Consider the following 18002-nt stretch of genomic DNA (forward strand, 5'->3'; position numbering starts at 1 on the left):
CTTGTGCTTTCATGTCAGGAAACTGTTTCCTGAACTGTGGAAGGAATTAATCCTCACTACCATTGAGAGGAAACTTTAAAGAGGGCAAGCCACGCCAAGCCCAGGGGTCCTGTGTGAAAGCATTTTTAATTTTTTTTTGTAATATTTAAAGTTTTTATTGAACATTTTCATAGTCCAAACTTACACACCAAACGTAACAGCAATACATAACACAACAGCTAACAATGCAAGGACATCCATGTTAGTTCTGACCAGTTTTGTTTTTTGAGATTGCAGTATCAAATAAACTTGGCTCTGTTTGATACTTACCACTTGATACTGCCTGAATTTATATTGAACTTAAAGATTCCACCTAGGCAGGGTATTTCTCCCTCTTGGGAAAGCACGCTGGACCTATATAAAGTGGCGAGACCAGTCCCGGCCATTCACCAAGGGACGGCCATGCTACAATACGCTGTCTTCCCTTAAATTCCTAGAATCTGCCTCTTACATCTCCCATCACACCTTTCTTGTATGTGGTGGTGGGTCCTCCTCTGCTGCTATCTTGCTAATGGTTGACATACCCCAGAGCTCTGCCTTAGGACCTCTTCCCTTGGTGCCCTGATTTCCTCCCATAGCTTCTAGTATCAATATGTTGATGACTCTCAGATCTTCCTCTCTACACCCAAAGTTTCACCTAAAGTCCAAGAAAAAGTCTCGGCCTGTTTGGCTGACATTGCTGCCTGAATGTCTCATTGTCATCTGAAACTAAACATGTCCAAGACTGAGCTGCTCATCTTTCCTCCTATACCCTCCACTCCTCTCCTTCTGTTCTCTGTTTCTATAAATAAAATTATCATCATTCCAGTCTCCTCTGCTCGCAACTTTGGAGTTGTCTTCGACTCTGAGCTTTCAGTTTCCATGCACATCCAACAGACTGCTAAAGCCTGTCCCTTCTTTCTCTACATTACCAAAATTCACCTCTTCCTCTCTGAGCACTCTAACCGGACCCTTGTCCACACTCTTGTAATCTCATGTTTAATAAACACAGCCTGCATCTTGTACAGATTGTCTGCAGTTTTTTCTTGTTTTGTGAGAGGTATAAAACATGCCATATTTCATCTTAACCAGCAGATGGCAGCAGATATACTTATCAAATGAGGGCCAAGAGTCTTCAACTCAGATTTGTGATAACAGAGAAAATTATATGGTTGCCCTATTAGTCTACTTCAAAAGTTATTAAAGAAAAATAACTGAAGATAACTTTTTAATAAGACAAAACTTAATATATTTTTGACTAGCTTTTGAAAGCCTGAACCCTCGTCAGGACTAAGGGAAAATTTTCATGCCTTCAAAAGCTACTACAATAACATCAGTGGATTTATATGAATACAATCAACCATTGGCTCAAGTTCAATATACAAAATAATTATGTGAATTACATATTTATTTATTTTATTCATTTTTACCCCGCTTAAACCTAAGCGGTTTACAAAGAAATATACATAAAGAAATCCCAAAACACAAACAGAATACAATCATCAAGACATCAAAATAAAAATCATACAGAGGGTAGTTAATACAACATCTTATTAACTCTGATTTCAATGTTCAAAGAAGGCTGCAACAAAGAATTTAGGTCCAGATTCACTAACCTGCCAGATCGGGCCCGATCCGGGCAGGTCCAACGAATTCTTGAAACTTAAATATGCAGATGGGGGCGATCGGAGGAACGCCCCCATCTGCCTGCCCAGATCGCTGGTGTGCAATCCCTGCACATGTGCAGACCATCTGCTTTCCCTGCAGATGGTCTGCGCATGCGTTTTGTGTCTTTTTTTTAACTGTTTTTTTTCCGGGCCCTGACTCTCATGCTCCTGTTCTCCACCTGCGGCAACCTCTTCCCTCCTTCCCTGCAGTGCGAGCCTGTGGGTTTAAAGCAGGGTTGTACTGTGGCGTGCAGCACCACTTTAAACCCTGGGCTCGCAATGCAGGGAAGGCGGCAGAGAGTCGGAGCTCTGGGCCATAATGAGGTACTTGGCTGCTGATATGAAATATTAGATCCAGATTTTCTGGTTGCATATCCAGGGTGTAATAAAGTCAAATCTCCACCTGCCGATTCCCTAAAGACAGCTCACTGAGGTAATTAGCACCAGCAATTGAATCGCCGGGGGCTACTACGTGCTGGAGAACATCACAGCCAGTTATAGTTTCAGCGTGTGTCCCATCTGTGATTGGCACCGGTGATCTCACTCTCCAGAAGTTCAGCTCTAAATAAGCATTTACGGTAGAAGTGAAGCAGAAGCTCCCAAGAGTGATACAAAGGGTTTGGTACTGGTACTGAAAATGAGTTTGAAACCCTGCCAAGTCGTCAACCTTTTTCTCCTTACAAAAAGGAAAGCTAACAAGCACTGCTCTCCCTCCTGCCCCAGGGCTTCTGTAGCCCCTGAAACAGGCAGCAAGATTGGGGTAGCAGAGGGCAGGGCAGAGTGCAGGGCGGCAATGGAGCAGGAGAGTCAGCAGAGAGGTGTACAACTGGTCCCCAGCAGTCGCTTTAGGAGTTGATCAGCCAGCCCAGTTGGATCGAGAATTTTGTGTAGTGACTCACTGCCTTCCCTACTTTTGAATGTCCCTACCCTCATTTGCATGTGCGGATCGAAGGATGGTCATCAGAGAGGTATGTGAATCGGGCCAGAGGGGAATTTGTTCACTAAAGGGTCGCAAACCGATTGGTACACGATTGGTTTACTTTGTGAATCTAGCCCTTAGTCTTGAACATCTTTCTAAAGTGTCCTTCATTCACATACAGCCATATTTACCCTGGTAAGCTATTCCATAATATAGGACCTGCCAGTGCTGAAGAATGGGTACTAACATAATGAACTGAGCTCAGACCAACTAGCGATAAATGCATGCTGTTTTACCAATCTTAATGATTGTGCTTGGCAATAAGGGGGTAATAATACAAAAAAAAAAGTCTAAAAAGTGTCCTAAGTGGCTACTTGGATGATAAAAAAGCCTGATCGTCCAAGTACCCATAACCAAAGCTGGTTTTTAGACGTATCTAAAACCAACTTAGGCCTTTCCCCTGTCTCTAGACGCACAGAGAGAAAAGAGGCCAGAAGATGAGCTTTTCAGTCTTCTGCATCGGCTGCAGTATGTATGACTATGGCATACATTTGCAGTCGGTGCAAGGAGCTGGAAAGCCTGAAACAGCAAGTCCAGTTGCTGGAGGGAACTGTGAAGGAACTAGAAGAACTTCTCATCATTAAAGAGGAAAAGCACATGCAGGAGAGGTTGCTTGTGGAGTCCAGCACCAGTGAAGTGATTGAGGAATTGGAGAGATTCATCGAAGATGCCCACCAGCAGATTGTGGAGATCCCAGGGCTTGAGATCAGCAACCGAACAACCCAGGAGGATGGAATAATCAATATGGAAGGAGGCACCAACCCAATTGACGGGAAGGTAGAAACGGAGGCCGAAGATGTCCACACACTCAGCAGAGATGATAGACCATCTGGGGATGAACCACAGAAGAAGGAAGACAGGACTTACTCCATGGATATGGACTTAAGACCCCCGAGGAACCCCCAACTAAGGAAGATAGGGATCATAGTTGGAGATTCCATCATAAGAAATGTGGACAGCCACACTGCAGGAGGAAGAGAGGATAGACTGGTCACCTGCCTGCCTGGTGCAAGAGTGAAGGATGTGGCCAGCAGGATCACCAGGATCATAGACGGCGTAGGAGGAAAGGACATTGCCGTACTAATCCACGTGGGAACCAACGATATTAGCGGACGGAAATATGACAGGGAGGAAATGAAGGACCAACTCCGCTCACTCGGTAGGAAATTTAAGGTCTGGGAGGTGAAAGTGGCTTTCTCGGAAATCCTCCCGGTACCGAGAGCGGACGTAATGAGACAGGATGAACTGAGAGTAGTCAAAGCCTGGATGAGGCGATGGTGCGAAGAAGAGGGCTTCAACTTCGTGCGAAACTGGACAATATTCTGGGGAAGAAGCAGGTACTATAGAAAGGACGGCCTACACCTCACCAAACAGGGAGTGAGAGTCTTGGCTGAGAACATAAAGAAGACCATTGAGAAGGCTTTAAACTAAAGATCAGTGGAGAGCCGGCAGTCGATGGCCCGGACATCAGGATATCCTGAGGAGGAAACTACAAGCAACCGCACAGATATAGGGGAAGAACATGATGAAACTATAAGAGGCAATGAAAAAGATCAAATGGATACAAAAAGGGATGCGAGGACTACTAAATCCAGGAAATTAGCACAAAGAGAACTTAAATGTATGTACACGAATGCCAGAAGCTTAGGAAACAAAATGGGTGAACTGGAAGAACTAGCAAAATGAAAAAAACTGGATATCATAGGAATAACAGAAACACGGTGGAATGAAGAAAATGAATGGGACACGGCATTGCAAGGATATAAACTATACAGAAGAGATAGGATTGGCTGGCTCTCAAAGGGACTGCGAGGATCTTCAGAAGGATCTGAACCAGCTGGAGAAGTGGGCGAAAAAGTGGCAGATGAATTTTAACATAGACAAATGCAAGGTGATGCATCTGGGAAAGAAAAACAAGGAACATTAATATAGGATATTGGGTGTGACATTAGGCAAATGCGAACAAGAAAGGGATTTGGGGGTACTGATAGACAGGACCCTAAAGCCATCGGCTCAATGCGCTTTGGCGGCGGCAAAGAATGCAAACAGGATGTTGGGCATGATTAAGAAGGGGATCACGAGTAGATTGGAGGACGTCATAATGCCACTTTACAGAGCAATGGTCAGACCACACTTGGAATACTGTGTCCAACACTGGTCTCCATACCTTAAGAAAGATATAACTCTGCTGGAGAGGGTGCAGAGGCGAGCCACGAAACTAGTCAAAGGTATGGAGAATTTGAGCTACAAAGAACGCCCCAGAAAACTGGGACTGTTCACCCTCGAAAAGAGAAGACTGCGAGGGGATATGATAGAGACTTTTAAAATATTAAAAGGATTTGACAAAATAGACCAGAAAGCAGCATTACTGACTTTTTCAAATGTGACACGGACAAGAGGTCATAGCCTGAAACTGAGTGGCAGCAGGTTCAGGACAAATGTCAGGAAGTTTTGTTTCGCACAGAGAGTGGTGGGCGCTTGGAATGCTCTCCCGGAGGAGGTTGTGACGGAGACTACTGTTCTGGGTTTCAAGCGCAAGTTGGATGCACACCTTCTTGCAAATCATATCGAGGGATACGGGAAATCCGGGTCTCCAACAGGGAGCACCTAACTAGGCCTCCGCGTGTGTGGGTCACCGGACTAGATGGACCTAGGTCTGATCCGGTTAAGGTGTTTCTTATGTTCTTAGGCGTGTTTAGAGGAGGGGAAAGGGCGGTCGGTGGGCGGGAGGTGGCCGACCTACACCTAGGCGTACAACAGGTTGCCTAGTCGGCACTTATACATTTTTGACTTAGACCAAGTCAAAATGCGTCTAAGTGCCGAAAATGCAACCTGCCTACCCCTCCACTGCAAGCATCGTGGCAGGAGAGATGCCTTATCTCCCCTACTGCGATGCCATCACTCCTCTACCCGAACTGCCACGACCCGCGGCAGGAGAGATGCCCCACACACACAACATCAGGGCAAGAGGGAACCCAAGCCCTCTTGCCCCGCCGATTAACATCGGGCCAGAAGGGAGCCCAAGCCCTCCTGGCCCCGGCGACCACCGGGATTGGGCCCATGTGCTTAAGGCCCTGCCCCCAGGAGGGGCCTAAGGCTCCTGGGCCTATTCTGATTGGCCCAGGTGCCTTAGGCCCCACCTGTGGGCAGGGCTTTGGGACAGCTGGGCCAATCCGGCCCCATTCTGGAGTCGGCTGCCTGCCGGACGGGCGGGTTTGGCACCCGTCTGTCCGGCCAACTTGAAAAGGTACGGGGAAGGAGGGTGGGGGTGGGAGGTCATGGGCTCGGCCGGGGTGGTCGTGGGTCAGTGGGGGGGCGATCGGGGGTTCTGGGGGGGTGGTCATTGGGGGGAGGGGGGTTGCGTCAAGGGCAGGAGAGACTGGGATCCCTCCTGCCCATAATGTAGTGGGGTGGTGAGGGGTATCGACCACCCCCCCCTGCGACTGGCTTGGGCCAGGAGGGAGCCCATGCCCTCCTGGCCCAATCGAGATGTGGGGGTGTGGTCTCTGGGGCCAGGAGGGCATGGGCTCCCTCCTGGCCCAAGCCAGTCGCAGGGGGGGGTGGTCGATAGGGCCAGGAGAGCTTGGGCTCTCTCCTGGCCCCATGTTAATTGGCGGGGCAAGAGGGCTTGGGCTCCCTCTTGCCCCAATATCATCTGGGAGTCGGCAGGACAAGAGAGCTTGGGCTCCCTCTTGCCCCAATATCATCAGGGAGTTAGGGAGTCGGTGGGGCAAGAGGGCTTGGGCTCCCTCTTGCCCCAATATCGTTGGGGAGTCGGCGGGGCAAGGGAGCTTGGGCTCCCTCTTGCCCCAATATCATCAGGGAGTTGGGGAGTCGGTGGGGCAAGAGGGCTTGGGCTCCCTTTTGCCCCGATATCATCAGGGAGTCGGCGGAGCAAGAGAGCTTGGGCTCCCTCTTGCCCCAATATCATTGGGGAGTCGGCGGGGCAAGAGAGCTTGGGCTCCCTCTTGCCCCAATATCATCAGGGAGTTGGGGAGTCGGCGGGGCAGGAGGGCTTGGGCACCCTCCTGCCTGGATCGTTGTGTGTGTGGGGTTGTTCTGTAACCAGTGTTGTTTTTGACAGACACCGGTTACAGAATCCAGCTTTTAGGCGAAGGACTGGCTCCTCCTTTGCCTAAAAGCCCTTCTGTTGGACGTTTGGGGCTTAGGTGTTTTTTTGTTTCATTATGGCTGAAAAGTGTAGACGTTGTGTGGGTGTACTTTTAGACGTAGCGGTGATTGGGTGTTTAGGCAGAGGAAGGCCATAATCAAAACAAGGACGTTTGGTTTGGTTATGGACACTTTCCCTGCTTCTGCTTTGAACGTTTAAGGACAGGCCAAAAGGGGACTTAGATGCTTTTTTTGATTATGCCCCTCTACATGTTCACTATATTCCTAAAATATAGCAGTGCAGATGGGGGTCGTGTCCAAGCCACAGACAAGATGGACGCTTGATTCTCACTCTCCTACTCGACATGTACATGTTTCAGCCAACAGGCCTGCCTCAGGAGTCTATAAATACATATAATAATAATAATAACAGTTTATATACCGCAGGACCGTGAAGTTCTATGCGGTTTACAATGATTAGAAATATTACAGATTGAGTGAATAAACAAAATTACAGATTGAAAGAATAAACAAAGTACAGATTTAGCGACAGGTGGTTCTTGCGCTCGGTTGTTAAGGACTAAGATTGAATAGGTTGGTTTCCTAATTCCTAAGTATTTCAGGAATAGATGTGTTTTCAGGCGTTTCCTGAATTCTCCATAGGTAGTAGGCATAAGCAATTGTTCAAGGTCTTTACCCCATAATGCTGCTTAATGTGCGAGAAGATGTTTGTTGATGATGACTTTTAAATTTACAACCTCTAACCGGTGGAGAAACGAAGTTCAGGTGTGAGCTTCGCTTGTGTCTGTTGGTTGAGAAAGAGAAAAGGTCTGTTATGTATTTAGGGGCTAAGCCATAGAGTACCTTGAAGCAAAAACAACCAAACTTGAATTTCACACGTGCCTCCATCGGTAGCCAGTGTAAAAGTCGATAGGAAGGTGTCACATGATCAAACTTCTTCAGTCCACAAAGTAGTCTAACCGCTGTATTTTGAACTAGTTGCAATCACCATATGTACTTCTGGGGGAGTGCCAAGTAGGCGATATTACAATAATCGAGTTGACTCAGAATAAGGGATTGTACTAGAATTCGAAATGATGAGGCATCGAAGTAAGCTCTGATGGACCGAAGTTTCCAGAGGGTGTGAAAGATTTTTCTGATCAAGTAGTCTACCTGGTCTTTCATGGTCAGGTTCTGGTCCAGTGTTACACCCAATATCTTCATAGTGGGTTAAATTGGATAATTAAGGTTGTTGATGCACATTGGTGCTTTAGTGTCGAGTGGGTATGGCGCTGCTATGAAAAATTTTGTTTTCTCTGAGTTTAGTTTTAGTCTGAATTCGGTCATCCATTGCTCCATCCGATTTAATACTTCTGTTGCTTTGGGGGTGACTTCTGAGACAGAGTTGGTGAATGGAATAATTATCGTGAAGTCGTCAGCGTAGCTAAATAGTTTTATCCCAAGCTGGGATAGTTGTGCACCCAATGAGGACATGTAAACATTGAAGAGCAAAGGGGATAGCGGGGATCCTTGTGGCACGCCAGATGGATTGCTCCATGTATCTGAGAGATCGTGATTGAAACGGACTTGGTATGTGCGTGATGTAAGGAAACCATATAAAACAGTATAAGTAACTTCATATAAAATAAAAGCGTTAAATCAAGAAATATTTAAAAATAAATACATAAAAATACATATATATCGTGAATACATTAAGTCATTTAAACAATACTATAATGTCAATAATAAAATCAATCAACCAATATAGTGCAATAAATCGTATTTAATAAAATGAGATAAAAGTAGCACATATTATATCATTAAAAACATAAATAAAAACAAATGTAAACACAAAAGAGTAGGAAAAAAGCACCATTGAACTCATAAATGTATAAATCACTAGTTCCAAGATAACTCATCCTATATAATAAAAAGCTAGCCACGCATGCGCACTCATACTGTGTGCTTCCAAGATCTCTGATCTGTGAGATGTAGTTCCGTGGCCACAGGAGTGCGCGGGTCCCCAGCACTTACCTAGAAAGGAATGGCTGCCAGCGTTGGACTCCCTCATGAGCCGCACCAGTGGTGTCGGCTCCTCTCATGAGCCGCACCAGCGTCGGAGAAGGCTTCCGACGCTGGTGGGGATCGTGAGGAGCCGCAGCGATACTTGCCCGGATTAGGCCAGACCGCGGCCCGAGGAGGGATGCGCCAAAGAGACTCCAGCCGCGAGACATGCGAGGGAGGGAAACATACTGAAAAAAAAAAAGGTAAGAAGCTTTGCTTGCCTGCAGGAAACTCGATAAGGGAAGGGGGGCCCTTTGAGCAGGCTAGACTGCGGGAGGGAAGGGGAGGGACCAAAAGGAGCAGGCCACATCTGGTAAGAGTAGGGAAGTGGGGTGGGTGAAAATGCTACTGCTGCACAGGGATCTGGAGGGGCAGGGAGAGGGTCAGAAAGACAGAGAAAGGGGGCCAGGGAGAGAGAGAGACAGTGGGAGGGAGAGAGACACAAAGACAGACAGACATATATTCTAGCACCCGTTAATGTAACGGGCTTAATGACTAGTAAATGTATAAGTCACTATCACCAAAAAAGATTAAAAGGACTTAATTATGCATAAAGCACTCAGTTACCATAAAAAACTTTAAAACCATACCTTAAAAATCACGGATGATGATATTCGAAGAATACTGCCACCCACTTAGAATTAACCAAAATTCAAAAAAGGAATGTCATCTAATTATGTAAAAAAAAGGGGGGGTTGAAAAATCATCTGAAAACACATGTATAGCCATACAAGTTATATAAATAAATAAATAGGTTTAATTAAAAAATTAAAGTGACAACCATACTAAAATATTAAAGCTAATAAAAATATGTAACAGCTAATGAACAAACTAATAAAGAACAAGCTCCCCCACTAGGTGATGCAATGTAAAGTAAAATAATACTAAAACAAACAGTTTAATAAAATATGGAGTTGAGTCTATTGTAAATAAAGGAATGCTATAATTGAAACATGAAGACAAACTGTAATGAATGGAATATCTACGCTTTGGAAACTAACAAAAATGCAAAAACTAGTTATTTATATAACTTGTATGGCCATACATGTGTTTTCAGATGGTTTTTCAACCCCCCCCCTTTTTTTTTACATAATTAGATGACACTCCTTTTTTGAATGACATTAATGTATTCACGATATATATGTATTTTTATGTATTTATTTTTAAATATTTCCCTTGGAGGATCTCTTTGTGGTTAAGTGGAGTAGCAAATTCCCTCAGTACTGCTCCAGGTTCAAGTCACACAACAGACTAGTATTTGATGCCTTTCTCCTACACTGACAAACAGGTCTTCTGTATGCATATCCTCCCATACCTCTTTTAGAGAAGACTGTGCTGAAACTCAAGACCAGGGAACCATAATTTGCATTGTGCTTTTTTGGCCCAGATAGATGTGGTTCTCTTCTACATGGTGTACTTGGATTTTAGTAAGGCTTTTGACAGTGTCCCACACCGTAGGCTTCTAAACAAGATGAAATCAATGGGGTTAGGTGAGACACTAACTACATGGGTCAATGATTGGCTGAGTGGTAGACTTCAGAGGGTGGTAGTCAACGGCACCTTCTCCGAAATATCGGAAGTGACCAGCGGAGTGCCGCAGGGCTCAGTCCTGAGTCCACTGCTTTTTAACATATTCATAAGGGACTTGACACGAGGGCTTCAGGGTAAAGTAACATTATTCGCCGATGACGCCAAAATATGTAATACAGTAAGGGAAAGTAATGTGCAGGATTATATGACACAGGACCTGCTTGCGTTGGAGAGCTGGTCCTCGACATGGCAGTTGGGCTTCAACGCTAAGAAATGTAAGGTCATGTACCTCGGTAGCAGGAATCCGTGCAAAACTTACACCTTAAATGGGGAAACATTAGCTAGGACGACAATAGAACGAGACTTGGGAGTGATCATCAGTGCAGACATGAAGGCTGCAATTCAGGTAGAAAAAGCATCATCCAAGGCAAGACAAATGATGGGATGTATCAATAGAAGCTTCGTCAGCAGGAAACCTGAGGTCATAATGCCACTGTACAGAACCATGGTGAGACCTCATCTGGAGTACTGTGGGCAGTTCTGGAGGCCACATTACCGCAAAGATGTGCTTAGAGTCAAGTCGGTTCAGCGGATGGCCACTAGAAATATCTCGGGGCTCAAGGGTCTCTCGTACGAAGAGAGACTGAACAAATTGCAGCTCTACACTCTGGAGGAACGAAGGGAGAGAGGGGACATGATAGAGACGTTTAAGTACATCACAGGTCGTGTCGAGGTGGAAGATGACATCTTCCTACTCAGGGGACCCTCGGCCACTAGAGGGCATCTGCTCAAACTCAGAGGAGGGAAATTTAAGGGTGATGCCAGGAAGTACTTCTTCACGGAAAGAGTGATGGGTCGCTGGAACAAGCTTCCGAAGCATGTGACCAAGGCCACTAGCGTGCTTGACTTTAAGAATAAATGGGACATCTACGTGGGATCCCTACAGAGGCCTAGTAAGGGGGTGGGTCAGTAGAGTGGGCAGACTTGGTGGGCTGTAGCCCTTTTCTGCCGTCATCTTTCTATGTTTCTATGGAACTTTCATCCCAAGAACCTTGGAGACTGGTCTGTTTTCTAACTATCATCACTCAGAACGAGGGGGTCTCTTCTTCATCCCAACTTCCAGTCTCTGGCCCTCAGCCTGTATGTTGAGAGTGTAGAATTTACTTCCTTACACCTCTGTCAGAAGGTGCCTCCAAAGTTCTGCTGGCTTTCAGGAAAGATTCCACTATGAGATGTTATATTTTCAAATGGAGGAAGTTTGCCATCTAGTGTGAGGGCAAGGTCCTAGATCCATTTTGCTGCCCTACACAGAACTTGCTTTAAAACCTTCTGCACCTATCTGAGTCTGGTCTTAAGACCAGCTCTGTAAAGGTCCACCTTAGTGCAATTTACACTTATTCTTGAGTAGAAGGTAAGCTCATCTCTGGCCAGCCTCTAGTTGTTCAATTCATCCAAGGTTTAATACTGAAAAAGCCTCTTACCAAACCTCCAACAGTGTCATGGGACATCAACATTGTACTCACCAAACTATGAAAGCTCCTTTTGAGCCACTGGATTACTGTGCACTGAAGTACTTGACCTGGAAGGTTGTGTTTTTGGTAGCAGTTATTTTAGCTGGTAGGGTCGGTGACCTTCAGGCCCTAGTGGTGAATCCACCTTACACTTAGCTCCATCACAACAGAGTAGCTCTCCACATGCACCCTATGTTCCTTCCTAAGGTGGTATCAGAGTTCCATCTGAAACAGTCAATTGACCTGATATCATTCTTTCCAAAACCTCATGCTCATCCTGGCGAAAGCACAGTACACACATTGGACTGTAAATGAGCATTGTCCTTTTACATTGAGCAGACTAGGCCCCACAGACAGTCCACTCAACTTTTTGGGTCTGCCATCGGAAAATACACCATTTCCAATTGGCTAGCAGATTGCATCTCTTTTGATTATGCCATGGCTGGGTTGACTCGCCTTTCAGTTTTGCCCACTACATTTCTACTCCATCCAGATGTTCCTATTCCTTGACATAATCCCCCATCTGAACAATGTTCAATTTATTAAAGTCTAGACCATAAGATGCACCCTAAGACTTTACTTTTGAATGAGCCCTCTCTATACCCATCTTAATATTAAACCATACTATGCAGTGATCACTGGATGCCAGATGATCACCCACTATAACATCAGAAACACTTTCCCCATTTGTAAGCACTAAGTCCAGTATGACCCCCCCCCCCCCATCCTGCATGGGTTCCATTACTAACTGCTGAAACAGTTCTCTTTGTAGAGAATCCAGGATCTCCCTACTTATAGAAGACCCTGCAATAGGATTCAGGAACTTGGAGACATAGGAATGGCTGTATAGCTGTGAAGCTCCCATCCCAGGCACCCTTTTGTTGGTTTTCAGCTTTAAAACCTATCTCCTTAAAGCCAGAAAGTCTGGAATTTTTTCAACTAATGGCTTCTAAAATGCAATCTAAGCCTGAAACAGCTTCAAAATCAGGTGGGAAGGCAAAAAGACTAAAAGAAGATCCACCCACTCCTACCAAGACTCCCCTGCCTATGGACACTTTAGACATGATTGAGCTATTAGAAGAGCTGAGAAATATTAGATTGGATTTGAAGGAAATCACAGAGCAGATGGTAGCAGTAAAGGAAGAAGTGACAAATCTGGGACAAAAAATGGAAATGGTCCATACCAGAATGGATCAGATAGAGACCCGAATGGAGAAAGTAGAGAATGAGCAGCAGCATAAGGTTATTTAAAAAATGGATTATGAAAATTGGGCAAGAAGAAACAATGTGAAGATATTGGGTTTAAAGGAAGGGGTGGAAGGAAAGAATATATTTACTTTTCTGGAAGAAGTTATTCCAAAAATCATCTCCCTTAACTTAAAAATGCCATTAGAAATAGAGAGGGCATATAGGATCCCAGGAAGGAGACCTAATGGTCAGTCGAGACCTAGACCAATAATATTTCGCCTGTTACAGCTCCAGCATGTTATGGAAATTTTGAGAGTGGCAAAGGAGGCTAAAAATCTGACTTACAAGGATTCAAAGATCATCTTTGCCCCGGATTTCGCAAGTGCAATAGTAAAACTACATAAGCAATTTTTACAGTTGAGGGAACAACTAAAGGAGATTGGGGAAAGATATGGCTATACTATCCTGCTCTAATGAGGGTTATTTATAAAGAAAAATTATATCAATTTGAAGACCCTGAGAAGTTGAAAGAGTTTCTGTCTCAGCATGAGACAGCAATGAACTGAGCTGATGATCTTGTCAGTTATAGAGGGCACAATGGAGGACTTTGGAGTCGAGTTTTTATTTATTGTTGTTTTTTTTAATTTTGGTGATTTTGAACACATAATATTTTTTTATTAATATTAACTGACTTAACTGTTTTGGAATTCCAACTGTCACAGCTCCATGGAACAGCTCCACGGAACAGTAGGTTTTTGTTTGTTTTTTTTCTTTTCTCTCATTTGAATAAGCCTCGAGATTGGAGAAAATTTGATCTTTCTTCCTCTTTTAACAAATGGTCAGTCAGCATGTGGCCAGGTCCTGCCCATTATGTTAATGAAGATCCTCAAGTCAAATCGGAAGTACATGGGAAGTCAGCAGTATGGCAGCAATCTTCCGGTCCGATTGCTCCACCTTCAGGAGAGCCTATGCCGTCTAATGTATGCACATGGCCTCTTCTTCAACATACATTTTGTCAGCGCCTGTAAAAAAAAGGCCATGGTCACCACAAAGATCGGGTGCCAGTACTAGAGAGCTGCACGGGAACAGGGACGACGGGAATCCCGCAGGACCCGCGGGGATCCCACAGGGATGCCAAATAGGGTCACGGGGATCCCGTGGAGATGCCCCCTAGGGTCACGGGGATCCTGTGGGGACACCTCCTAGGGTCGCAGGCATCCTGCAGGGTTTGATGCAACTCGAGCTGCGAGTCTTCTTTTTCCTACCTGCCCTGCCACAGTACACAGCCAACCGGAAGTCTTCCATGATGTCAGCGCTGACGTCAGAGGGAGGGCTTAAGCAAAGCCTTCCCTCCTTCTGACGTCAGCGCTGACATCGGGGAAAACTTCCAGTCGGCTATGTGTGCTGGGGCAGTGCAAGCAGGAAATAGACGACAAGCCTCACGGCTCGAGCTCCATTTTGCTGGTAATTTGCTTGCAGATGAGGGCTGGGAGGCGGAACACAAAAGGGGGAGGGAGCGCGTTTTTGGACACAAGGCATGAACTTGGGAAAGATGTAGGAAGGGAGGGAAAGAGATGCTGAGGTGGTGGAAGGAGTGCATTTTTGGATACAAGGCATGAACTTGGGAAAGAGGATGGAGGAAGGGAGGGAAAGAGATATTGAGGTGGGGGAGGGAATACGTTTTTGGACACAGAAGGCATGAACTTGGGAGAGAGGAACGGAAGGAAAGACATGCTGAGGTGGGGGAAGGAATGCATTTTTGAACACAGAAGGCATGAACTTGGGAGAGAGGAAGGGAGGGAAAGAGATGCTGAGGTGGGGAGAGGGAGTGCGTTTTTTGATACAAGGCATGAACTTGGGAAAGAGGATGGAGGAAGGGAGGGAAAGATGCTGAGGTGGGGTGAGGGAATGCATTTTTGGACACAGAAGGCATGAACTTGGGAGAGAAGAAGGGAGGGAAAGAGATGCTGAGGTGGGGAGAGAATTCGTTTTTGGACACAGAAGGCATGAACTTGGGAGAGAGGAAGGGAGGGAAAGAGATGGTTGTGTACACGAGAATGGAAGAAAAGATAATTTTTGGTCATAGGGAGGGAGTGAGGTACAGAATGAGAGGGAGAAATATTGTGGTGGAAAGGAAACAGTGGGACAGATTGAAATGAATGCAAGAAGTAGGAATGTTGGACATAGTGGTGAAGGGAATGGAGGGAAAGATGTGTCATGGTGCTGGAGAGGGGTGATAGAAGGAGAAATGTTGGGCATGGGACTGGTGGGCAGGCATGAAAGATAAGAAAGGGATAAATGCTGGACCATGGTAGGAGGAACCAATGGACAGCAACAGAAGAATTTACAGAAAATAGGAAAGCGGAAAAAAGAAACTGGGACCAACTTTATGGAAAAGTAAGTCTCCAGAAAACAAAGGTAAAAAATAGAATTTATTGACTAAAATATGTTAGCTTTCGGAAATATATATAGCAGATGTCTTTGTATTGTGTTCAAAAGAAAAGGAAATACATTTCTGGTTTTATTTCTACAGTGTTGAAGTACTTGCTGACCCTTGCTGTGACTGGTGGGGATCCCCAAGCACCGCCAGCAGAGGATCTCCTCTAGAGATGGCCAGAACTCCCCTCCACCAAGCACAGCAGTCACTGGCAGCATCCATGAGCCACTGAGGTGCCAGCATCTGTGACTCAGGGATGCTACTGCTGCCTGCCAAGCTTGGCAAAAGGGACCTCCGGCCAACTGCAAAGGAAGTCCTCAGCTGACAGCTTGGGGGTTCTCATCAGCTGAGTATTTATATTTTATATTTACAAAGTATGTATTCTTCCCAATTAATATTTCCAAATTAATAAAGTCTTTTTGCTTATTTGTAAATGGGTCTCTACAAGAGCCTTTAATTCAGTAGCATAATTAAATGAAATAACTATTTCTGAAGTTTATAGGGATGGGTGGGGATGGAAGGGATTCCTCGCAGGGATGGAGGGGATTCCTCACGGGGACAGGTGGGTACGGAGGGATTCCTCGAAGGGGATGGGTGGGATGGGTGGGATGGGTGGGATTTCTGTCCCCGCGCAACTCTCTAGCCAGTACAGGATTCATTCCGCCCTGGGAAGAGGAAAAGGCGGCAGAGGAGAGCGGCAGCATGGCTCAGCTCCTCACGATTGGCACCGGCGAGGAGTGGAATCCATCGCCTCCAGACGGGGAGCACCGGGCTATGCTGCCAGAAGTGATAGTGGGAACTCAGCCCAAGGGACCACAGATCAGACTCTACCCACAGAGATTCGTCATGCTGGCTGTTTTTAGCTCCTACTCCCAGGTCGGTGCCTTACGGTGGGTCCAATGCAGCAGCATTACTGGCTTCAGGATCGACTGGCTCTCCATGGTCTACATGCGGGTATGTTTTCAGGCCGCGGCGCCCTCCTCTCCCCACATTGGTTTGATCCTCCTCTTCTTCGTCTGCCCCACCGGCGCCTCCTTGTTCCTTCTTGACATTCTTTCACTTTGCGCTGCCAGACTGCCCGCCGCCATGGGGAGAGTCTCCCCACTGAAGAGCAGCCAACTCCCCCCAAATTACAAGAAGCTAGACTTGCTCACTCTCAGGTGCTGTTTGTGTAGGATCTAACAGACAAATACATCTTTATTTACAAAGTTTTATAAAAAGGTCAGATAGCAATAAAAATACTATGGATTACCAGTCTTTTAATACAAAAAATGTACATGTATACAATGGGTTCATTCAACGAACCTTACACAGTCACAGTTTCCAATTATTTTTATTGAGCAGTCAGGCAAGTTGGGTGCCCTAAAATAAAGTGTTAGATGATAACATAGTAATATAACAAGATCATTGCAGGTAAAGGCTGAAATAGTTCACCCAGGCTGTCCAGTAAGGTGGTTAGGGTTGTAATGACTGCTACTGACAGTGAGGGATCAGTAGTAGTGCTGGCAGGGCACAGTTATTCCTGCATTGGAAAAAGAACCCCACATCTGGATTCTTGCACATAGTGGCCAATGGCATAAGGCAGTCTCTTGGTATTGGAAAATGGAGCCAGTTTTGGGAGGGGAATTGGGTACAAGACTGAGAACTGCTTCCGACTGGAGATCCAGTGAAGATTCTTGGGATGGGCAAGGGGAGAACAGGAGAGCTCAATGGAAAGAAATACTTTCTTATGCTCTCCTATGTAAAACACAATTTTTTTTGTTATGTAAGAGACCAAAGGAATGATGGGCAGTGGTACTTATCTGTCAATAATTAGAGTGGCGTAAGGGTTATATATGTTGCAACCTGTTGCATTTAAATTAAAATGTTTTAGGGTACTAACTTACTCACTTTAGGAATTTTAGAGAAATTTATTATATAGACTAATTTAATCTTAACACCTAGGGCTCCTTTTACAAAGGTGTGCTAGCGTTTTTAGCGCACGCAACCGAAAAACTACCACCTGCTTAAGAGGAGGCAGTAGCAGCTAGCACATGCAGCAATTTAGCGCGTGCTATTCTGCGCATTAAGTCCCTAACGCACATTTGTAAAAGGAGCCCCTAATCTTATATTTATTTTCTGATAAATGTTTTTTTTTAAATTCATGTTTCAGGTCTCCTTGATGTAATTTAGCTGTTAGTTGTATGTATATAAAATAACTTAATAGATTGATTTGAGACACTATAAAGGGCACTCATTGGTTATTTTGGGTAAATATATTTGTTTTAGTAATCTCACTAATTTAATGAATTTCCACATATATAGGGAATGTACTTTATTTTATTATTATATGCTATTATTTATTTGTTCACTTCTTAGGAGTATTGATGTATTTGTTCAGGGATTTATGAAATACTTTAATCTATAGAGGTTGATTAATTTTAATTTTATAAGGGGAAGTATTTAATTATGTTGCCTGGGGGAGGGTTCTGGCTGCTAGTATAAATGTATGTCTTCAA

The sequence above is a fragment of the Geotrypetes seraphini genome, chromosome 1 (assembly GCF_902459505.1).
Source record: "Geotrypetes seraphini chromosome 1, aGeoSer1.1, whole genome shotgun sequence".
NCBI lineage: Eukaryota > Metazoa > Chordata > Amphibia > Gymnophiona > Dermophiidae > Geotrypetes > Geotrypetes seraphini.